The sequence below is a fragment of the Panthera uncia genome, assembly GCF_023721935.1.
Source record: "Panthera uncia isolate 11264 chromosome A1 unlocalized genomic scaffold, Puncia_PCG_1.0 HiC_scaffold_16, whole genome shotgun sequence".
Taxonomy (NCBI): Eukaryota; Metazoa; Chordata; class Mammalia; order Carnivora; family Felidae; genus Panthera; species Panthera uncia.
Window position 1 is genome coordinate 8554411 of NW_026057576.1, and position 9946 is coordinate 8564356.

At 43.8% G+C, this 9946-nt stretch overlaps 1 pseudogene; it reads left to right on the top strand.

Moving 5' to 3' along the window:
- The first annotated feature begins 3296 nt into the window (after window positions 1-3296).
- LOC125934218 (transmembrane protein 126A-like) lies at window positions 3297-5500 on the top strand (annotated as a pseudogene).
- Window positions 5501-9946: the final 4446 nt, after the last annotated feature.

The following is a 9946-nucleotide window of genomic DNA, read 5'->3' on the forward strand; positions in this document are numbered from 1 at the left end:
AAGTTAACTCAGGATAAATCATAGACCTAAGTGTAAAATGCAAAACGGTAAAACTGCTAGAACATAACAGAGGAGACAATCTAAGTGATCTTTAGGTTCAGTGATGACTTTTTAGGTACAATGCCAAAAGCGTAATTCACAAAAGAAAAAATTGGTAAGTTGGACTTTGTTAAAATTAAAACCCTCTGCTCTGTAAAAGCCACTGTTAAGAGAATGAAGAGACAAGCCATGGACTGGGAGAAAATCTTCGCAAAACACATACCTGATAAAGTACTGGCCTTAAGAACTCTTAAACTCTTAAATGAACTCTTAAAACTCTTAAAACTCAACAATGAGAAAACAACCCAATTTTAAAAATGGGCAAAAGATCTGAACAGACACCTCACTGAAGAAGATATACAGATGGCAAATAAGCATATGAAAAGATACTTAACATTATACGTTGTTAGGGAACTGCAAATTAAAACAACAATGAGATACCACTGCACAGTCATTGACTAGCAAAAACCCCAAATGCCAAACCACCAAATGCTGGCAAGGGACAACTGGAATAGCTACTTTGGAAGACACTTTGGCAATTTCTCACAAAACTACACATAGCCCTGTCACACGGGCCAGTAATTGCATTCCTTGGTATTTACCCAAGTGAGTTGTGTCTACACAAAAACCTACATATGAATGTTTATAGCAGCTTTATTCGTAATTGCTACAACTTGGAAGCACCCAAGATGCCCTTCAATAAGTGACTGGATAAATAAACTGTGGTACATCCAGTCAATGGAATAATACTTCTTGACAAAAAGAAATGAGCTAGCAAGGCATAAAAAGGACAAGGAGGAACATTAAAGGTATACTGCTAAGTAAAAGAAGCCAGTTTGAAAAGCAACATGCTGTATGATTCCAACTTCTGGAAAAAGCAAAATTATGGTGACAATAATAAGATCATTAGTTGCCAAGGGCTTGTGGGGGGAAGAGGGGAGAGGGGTGAATAGGTGAAGCACAGGGTATTTTAGGGCAGTGAAACTACTTTAAAGGCTACTGTAGTTGTGGATACATGTTATTATACATTTGTCAAAATCCCTAGAATGTACAACACAAAGGGTAAACCTTAATATAAACTATGAAATTTAGCTAATAATAAGAGTTCAAATATTGGCCCATCAACTATAGCAAAAGTCCCACACTAATTCAAGATGTTAATAATAAAAAACTGAATGGGGGGTAAGGGAGTATATGGGAATTCTCCATATATTCCCCTCAGATTTTTGTAAACCTAAAACTGTAGTATATATAGAAATACGGTACACAGTGTGTGTATATAAAAGGAAATTTATATAAACACCATGTATTATATACAGTATGATACTATGTAGTATAGTTATATATATTATTTATTATACATATAATTAGACTCTACCGTTGACCCTTGAACAAAATAGGGGTTGGGGCACCAAACTCCCTCCTCCCCCACCCACTGTACCCCCACACAGTCTAAGATATGTGTATAACTTTTGCCTCCCCCAAAAACTTAACTACTTATAGCCTACTATTGACTAGAAGCCTTACCTATAGCATCAACAGTCAATTAACTTATATTTTGTATGCCCTGTTTTCTCTAGCTTACAATAAAGTAAGCTAGAGATCTGACTATTGGCTAGCTGACACTTAAAATAAAGTAAGCTAGATAGAAATGTTATGAAGAAAATCATAAGGAAGAGGAAATACATTGTATGGGCACTGTAAAATATCCATTATGTGTCGATCTGCACTATTCAAACCTGCGTTGTTGAAGGATCAACTGTATATTATGTACATTTATATAAAATATAATTAAGGATAGATAGATAGATAGATAGATAGACAGACTATATGTAAAGCACCTGGTATAGGTCTACACATAGAAAGTATTCAGTTAATAATTACTATTAAGCAGATCAAGGAAACAGAGCCCGTTCGTTTTCTAGTGTTTCAAGACTGTGTAATGGATAGGTTAAGCACGTGGGCTCGGCAGTCAGAGAACATGGCTTCGAATCCTGGCTGTGCAACTGCTAAGTTACATATGCTTAGGCAAATTAGTTCCTTGTCTCCCAGTTCCGCCTTCCTCATTTCTAAAATAAGGATTATGGTTCTGGTAATGAATAAACGATGACATGCACGCAAAGCACTTAGCAGCACAGCCGGCCCATAACGAATGCCCAGAGAACATCGCGATTCACTTCAACAACTAGACTGATTTGTGGGGTCGGGCAAAATACTAAATTGGAGCGTTTCATCTTCTATAATAAAGGACTATTCCTACAACCAGACACTTTGCAGGAAAAGGCTGTCAGCTGGCCCTTCAAGAACTGAGGGGCAAACTGTCACCGCCCTGGTTCCCTGGGGGCCCGGGTGGGGAGGGAAAGGACACAGTTATTACTTCAGAGGACCTCTACTGTTGCCTGGCCAGCTCCTTTCTGGACTTCTGGAACCAGCATTATCTCCTTTTCTGGGAGATTCTGCTCTTGTCCCTCCCAACCTCCCCTGCTATTGTGTCTCCAACGGGCACTACCATCTCACGGGGTTCACCTCTGTCAGCACAGAAATGTTGTTGGGGTGGGGAGGCCCCTGATCCCAGCTGATCAATTCCTCCCTGGCTACAGTGAGGACTCGTAGCGTGGGGGACAGATGACATGAATTGAGATCACCTTAGAAGCCGTCCCAAGCCCTTGAGGAATTAGAAGAAAGAGAAGTCTCTTTCCTCCTTGTCAGCAGAGCTAGACAGGGGTCAGCCAGGTGGCACCAGCAGCCACAGCAGCTGTGTGGAATTGGCCGGTCTGAGATGATGAAGTGGACACAAAGAAGTCTAAGGTGAGGGACGAAGTGAGTGCTAACAGTCCCCGTCCCGGTGCTCACTGGGGCTGCCCATCTGGGTAGAGATGCTCCTTTTTGCCAAAGCCATTTGTGTTGGGTCTCTGTCACTTATATGCAAAAGATTCCCAATTAATACAGCTTTCCTATCCTCGGGGCTGTCTACCCTGGGCCACATGGGAAGAATTTAGAGACACCTTGGCAAAATATTGCCCCTCCAGAAAAGACAGAGACATGCCTGACGCCCGTTAGCATGGAAAAGTCAGGCCTTTGGGCTTAGAGGATCTGACTGCTGGTTAGCTGACAGAGAATGAAATCAGAACTCTGCCAAATTTCCAGGAGACCTTTGAAACCAGCTATATGCACCACTGTGTTATGGCAGAAAGTACTTCTGTTCCACCACAAACACAGTGTGCCTACCCTCAAGCAGACGCGTTGTCTTTCGCACAATGTACATCTTTGTAAGAATATGCAGCTGTAAGAAAATGGTGAGAGATGCCACACAGCTTTATGCCCATGTATATTTATCATGGGGTTATTGGCAACAGCAAAAGAAGAAAGTGCACAGAGGTCCAAATACAAATAATTGGTTAAATACACCCTGTTCCATTCATAAAATGAAACAGACTATTAAGCTGCCATTAAGTATCATGTTTTCAAATGGTAGTTAATGGTGCGGGAGGTACTCAGATTAGGAGAATGGGATAGAATGTTTTTGTCTGAAAAACTGTATATACACACACATACACCTATATTCACATATGTAAACCTGTTATACATACATATCATAGATAATCAAGATGGAAACATAAAAATGTGGTCCCTAAGAGTTTTAATTGTTTTGTATACTTACTTCCCTCAATATTCCACATCGAAAATTTATAAGAAACTCAATAGCTGTTATTAAAAATCAGAACTGTCGCCCAGACATAAGATAAGATTCTGCCCCCAGCCCCATTTTTCACCCCCAAATCTAGATAGTCAAAGAACACGCACGCCTTCATTCTCAGCTCTCACTCATCTTTGTGGTTTGTCTAGAAACCAGTGCGGGCCTGCCATTCAGCTATTGACACGCGTTGCAGGCATTTAGTGCTGGGGAACCAGGGAACCAGAGCAGGAGCTCTGAGACGTTGATGATGCCTTGTCTTCTCCGTACATATTAAAATAAAAATATTGAAATAAATTTGAGGAAGTCTAACCATTTCCATCTCTCCCCCTACTGCTGTGATTCCCTTCAATTTTTTTTTTTTTTTTCCTTAACATCACATTTTTTTTCAAATGAAAACCTTTTGGAGCCCCTGTTTAACTAGAGCCCTAGGCTTGGGCTCGCTTTGCCAGGCCAGCCCTCCAGTACTGACGTAAACTCTAATCTGAGCCCTGGCGAGGTCACCACTGAGAGAGGAATCTTCCTCACTCACCTTCCCAGTTTAAATTTGTTTCAAATGTGGAGGCCAATGGTACATATTTCCTATCGGGTTTCCAAAGTGTTTGGAAGTTTTTTTGTGCTCCGTGAAAGAGTTTTTAACTAATCTTCCATACTTTTGCTGTGTCCTTTAACATACAAATGCTATATCCTTTGACATCTAAACTTGGGAAACACATGAGGACATTCTGCATCATACAGTGTTATGGACAAATTGGGCCCCCCTAAAATTCTTGAGTTGAAGCCCTAAACTACAAATCCTCAAAATTTGGATTGTGGCCCGTATTTGGAGATGGGCCTTTAAGGAGGCGATTAAATTAAATGAGGTCCTAATCCAATATGACTGGTATATTTATAAGAAAAGGAGATTAGAGAATACGGAGAGACACCAGGGAAGTGTGAGCCCAGAGGAGGGGCCATTTAAGGACACAGTGAGAAGACGGCCATCTACAAGCTTCAAAAGAAACTAAACTTGGACCCAAGTCACATGTCGGCCAAAGATGGCTGCACTCAGGCTAGTCAAGCAAAGGTTGGAGTGAGCCCCAGTGTGGCCGAGGAAGCCGAATGGCTGTTGTGAGGAGAATATAAGGCCCCAGGTGGAAAATCATGAACCAGATGATACTGTCAAGGAAAACTTAATTTTCTATATCATAACCAGAAAAATTAACCAACTCCCAGAAGCAGAAAGGAATCTACTTGAACATGGAAGAACGTATATTGGACACAATGCTGCTTCCTGTGGTCAAATAGCAAATAGTTTTTTGACACCTCTTAAGTGTGACACAGGCTCCTGTAGCTGCTGGCTTACCCGTGGCAGCGATCCCCTTTTTGACTGCGCACACAGCTGATGAAGGCTTTGTAAGTCTACCTTTGAATACAGGGGACTTGAGCTGTCAAGCTGGTACCACAACACAGGGTGATTGGTTGGTCGTGTTTTTGGCGGTCTGTACTCTATTTTCTTGGCTATACCTGTGAATGGAGGCCTAGCGGCCAGGTAGGAATCAGCCCTGACACCAGAGACAGGAAACAACTTACTAGATTAGAATTTCTAAGCCTGGCTTTAGAAAGGTGTTATTTCCCGTTTTGCTCCAGACTTCGTTTGCAGCAGACCCTGGGTCTAGATGATACAAGCGAAGTATAAAGCCTCTTCAGTTACCTGGCCCTGGCTTAGAGACTCAGTGACTGTTAAATAAACGTGTACATGAAAATAAAATTGTAATGTATGGGGAAAAAAAAAAAAAGAACAGGGGCACCTGGGTGGCTCAGACTGTTGAGTGTCCGACTGCAGCTCAGGTCATGATCTCGCGGTCTGTGAGTTCGAGCCCCACGTCGGGCTCAGAGCCTAGAACCTGCTTCGGATTCTGTGTGTGTGTCTCTCTCTCTTCCCCTCCCCCACTCATTCTCTCTCTCTCTCTCTCTTTATCAAATAAATAAAATGTTAAAAGAAAGAAAGAAAGAAAGAAAGAAAGAAAGAAAGAAAGAAAGAAAAAAGACTAAACCCTCTGGACTCTCAGGCTCCAGAACCGTGAGAGAAAAAATCTCTGCTGTTTAAGCCACCCAGCCCACGGTATTTAATTATGGAAGCCCTAGCAAATTAACATATGGTGGAAATCATATTTTATTTTTATTTTTTTTAAGTTTGTTTATTTTGAGAGAGGGAGAGAAAAAGAGAGAGAGAGAGAGAAAGAGTTGGGGGGGGGCAGAAAGAGAGGGAGAGAGAGAGAATCCTAAGCAGGCTCTGCACCGCCAGCACAGAGCCCAATGTAGGGCTCAATCTTACAAACCGCGAGATCATGACCAGAGCTGAAATCAAGAGTCAAACGCTTAGCCGACTGAGCCGCCCAGGCTCCCCAGTGGAAATCATATTTTAAATGGAGACTGACTGTCAGAGCTGAAAAACACAAGACCTAAGCTCCACCAGAGCACACATCTGGTTTTACAGAAACAGGGCGACACCCTAGAGTCCCTGTGGTCCTGGGACCAAGTAGAGGCAGAGCCAGGGCCCCTGAGGGCTCTTCTCCACCTAAGACCGATGTCTCCATTTGCTCACTGGTCAATTCATTGCTAGTAAAGTGTTTCCCACAACTGCTCTCTCCCACTTGGCTCCTGAGCCCAGTGTGGACGACAGGTAAACCTTCAAGGTTCTCCCCGTCCTCCTTGTCTATATAACTTGCAGTCTCATAGCTGTGCTGCCCACATGAGCAGTCCATTTTCTCTCAGCGGATGTGAGCACTATGCTAGGAGCTTCAGAAAACTGTGACTCCGTTGTTAGTCAACTTGTGACTTTGATCAAGTTCTTTCGTGTCTCAGGGTTCCCTTAAATGAGGGCAACACTGTCTACCCTTGACTGATATCGTGAGGATTGAATGAGATGATGTGGGAAAGGCAGGCGATGGTCCACAGACACTAGCTCACCCCTATCCAGTGTCCTTTCCTCTATCCTCCTACTCTTCCTTCCTCTTGCCTTCTGACCTGAAGAAAAGGAATCAAAAAAAGGTCACGCACCCTCGTACCCAGATTTCTGACTCTCTTCCGCTGCCCTTTCCATCTGTCTACTCAAGCAGCGAAGGTCTCCCTATAGATCTTAGGGTTCTGCATGGCACCTGAGGGCAGTTCACCAGATCATCACTGTTTGTGAGGCTTAGCTAATTTCTGCAGGAATTTGATCTGGCAGAAGCCATCTCTTTCTCTGGATTTCTAGGAAGGCATGCCATCGGGTGATAGGCCAGCTTCAGCCAAGCCTAGCACAGTGTGGTTCTTGCACTCTGGAAATGTTTATTGCTGATAAAGCTTTCTTGCCTCATTAAGATAAAAAATTATGAGATCTCAAACACCCAAACACCCCAGAAGTCTCTACTTGATACAGCAAAAGTAGAACTTGATGCGAAGACATTTTAAGCTTCTAAATAGCTTGCCCATAACCCTAGCCATCCCATTCCAGGCTTAAGCTACCCTCACCTCACAATCTTGGAATTAGGTCTCTATGTTTGCATCTCACACTGAACATTCCATCTAGGAGAGTGGGCTGTCAAGGTAACAAACCCAGTGTAGTGGGTGGTAGAGACAGAGTTACTTGTGGGACTTTCAGTAGGTAATTGCCCTCTCTAGAACTTAGTTCCCTCCTCTTAAAAAAAAAAAAAAATAGGAAAGCTAATGAGCTGCTGTAAGAGTTGAGATAAAGCCTAAAAAGCCCCTATGCAGTGCCTAGTACATAATAATAATGACTCCATAAAGGCTACCCATCATTGTTACTACTATCATTAATATTTTTCACCTAACACATGCTTCGCTGATAAAAGGAAATACAAATGGAATACCTTGATTAGTCCCTGCTTATTTTATTATCTGACCACTAAGAGGCTTAAGTGGAGGAAAAAAAGCCACAGGGGCAGTAGTACTTATAAAGGCCTTTTCCATACGAACCAGTGGTGTATCCCCAAGTTGACAAGCTGAAAGGAGTCGCCAACACGACCATCTGCAGAATTGTTATAATTCACAGCATGGGTAGCTCTGGGGCAGCTGAGGATGTTAACTGGAGCAGGGTTCCTCACTCTCTCCACTGTTGACATTTGGGGCCAGATAATTCTTTGTCGCCTTGCACACTGTCTCGTACAAAAGTCAGCAGGATCCCTGGCCTCTACCCACTAGATGCCAATCGCACCCTCCCACAACCCAAAATGTTTCCAGACATTGCCAAATGGCCTCTGGAAGGCAAAATCACCGCCCCCCAACCCTCCCAGCTTTGAGAGCCACTGGCATAGAGGAACTCTGATGGTCTTTCACAGGGTGTTGAATATTGTCTCTTGGTGGAAAGAGAATACATGATTGCAACAAGCAGGGCTGAGATTCAGCTGGCTGGTGCCAGTTCAACCGAACCACTGTTTATAGTCCAATCCTTATTGATTGATTGGTGTTTGTGCCATACTGGTTAGCAAACATGCTTAATATAATTCCTACATTGTAGTGAACCTTAGGTTGAGGTTTCTCTAAAGGAGTAAAGGTTAGGGGCACCTGGGTGGCTCAGCCGGTTAAGCCTCTGACTTCAGCTCAGGTCATGGTCTCCCGGTTCGTGGGTTCGAGCCCCACATCGGGCTCCGTGCTGACAGCTCAGAGCCTGGAGCCTGCTTCAGATTCTGCGTCTCCCTCTCCCTCTGCCCCTTCCCTGCTTGTGCTCTCTCTCTCTCTCTCAAAATAAATAAACATTAAAAATTTTTTAAAAAAAGAAGTAAAGGTTAAAGGAGATCCTAGCTGTTCATGTACTAAAGACAGAGTTCATTCAAAGAGCATCGTGGTGGCTAGAAGTACTCAGATGGTTGTTATTCTACCTCAAAGCCTTCCAACAATGCCTCAGTATGGTCTTTTCACTCATTGCTGTCTTCTTCCTCATCTTTCCCAACCACAGCACAGAATGGCATTTCAGACTACTTGTCGTTAATGATGACTACAGACTGCTTACCTGGTTCTGGAGTTTTGCAGAGCAGGTGTTAGGAGACGACTGTCCTCCAAATGTCTCTGGAAACAGAGATATACCATTTCTGATGATATATCCTTAGGCTCTAGGGTGACACATGCATACCATGTTTCTCTACAGGATGGTTTCAGACTTTGGATCCCAGGGAGCTTGCAGTGGAGATGGTGACCCTGCTATAAAACGAAAGACGTCCGGAAACGTTGCCACCGGTTTTGACCTATGTCCAGGCAGTTCTCCAATGTGGGGCAAGGGAGAGGGGGAACACAGGGAACAGCAGTACTAATGAATTCAGGACCAAGGGGAAGATAAAAGATTAATTAGGTCGAGGGACTCCCCGAGACCAGCCCATTTGCCAAATAAAATCACACAATTGCCACAGGCAACCACACAATCGCTGCAATGCTGTTAAAACCATTGGAATAATGGGCTACCCATGTGAGCCTTCCCCAAAAGACCAGTTTACATAGAGGCATGGTTTTGTTTTTTGTTTTTTTTTGTTTTTTTTTTAATTTCTTTTTTTAACGTTTATTTATTTTTGAGACAGAGAGAGACACAGCATGAACGGGGGAGGGGCCGAGAGAGAGGGAGACACAGAATCGGAAGCAAGCTCCAGGCTCTGAGCCATCAGCCCAGAGCCCGACGCGGGGCTTGAACTCGCGGACCACAAGATCGTGACCTGAGCTGAAGTCGGACGCTTAACCCACTGAGCCACCCAGGCGCCCCGAGGCATGGTTTTCGGTAAGAGCGCTGGACCACGGTTCTGGATGTGAGTAGGGGATTCAATGTCATTTATCATCCAGCCCCTTTGTCGCTGAACAGGCTTATCAGTCTCTAGAAACAAAGCTCTGAAAGAATGTTAAAGGGAGTGGAGAAACAGGGGTACTAAAGTCCCCAATTCGCTCACGTCTACCACCAAGTCCACTTCTCAGAGGCGCTTCTGGGTCTGCCCACCTGCGCTTCCCCACCTGGGACAGCTCCCCTCCCGGCCCACCTACCCAACACTCTACTCATTTACTACCTGCCGGGCTTGGAGGGCGTTACTTAACTTCTCTGTGCCTCGATTTCATTTCCTCTGAAATGGGAGAATAATCATTCCTGCTTCGGCACGTGGTGAACATCAAATGAGAATACATGCGTGAAGAGCCTGGCACATAGCAAGCCTGCAATAAATGTTACCTATTGTTACGAGACTTGTTATTCATCCT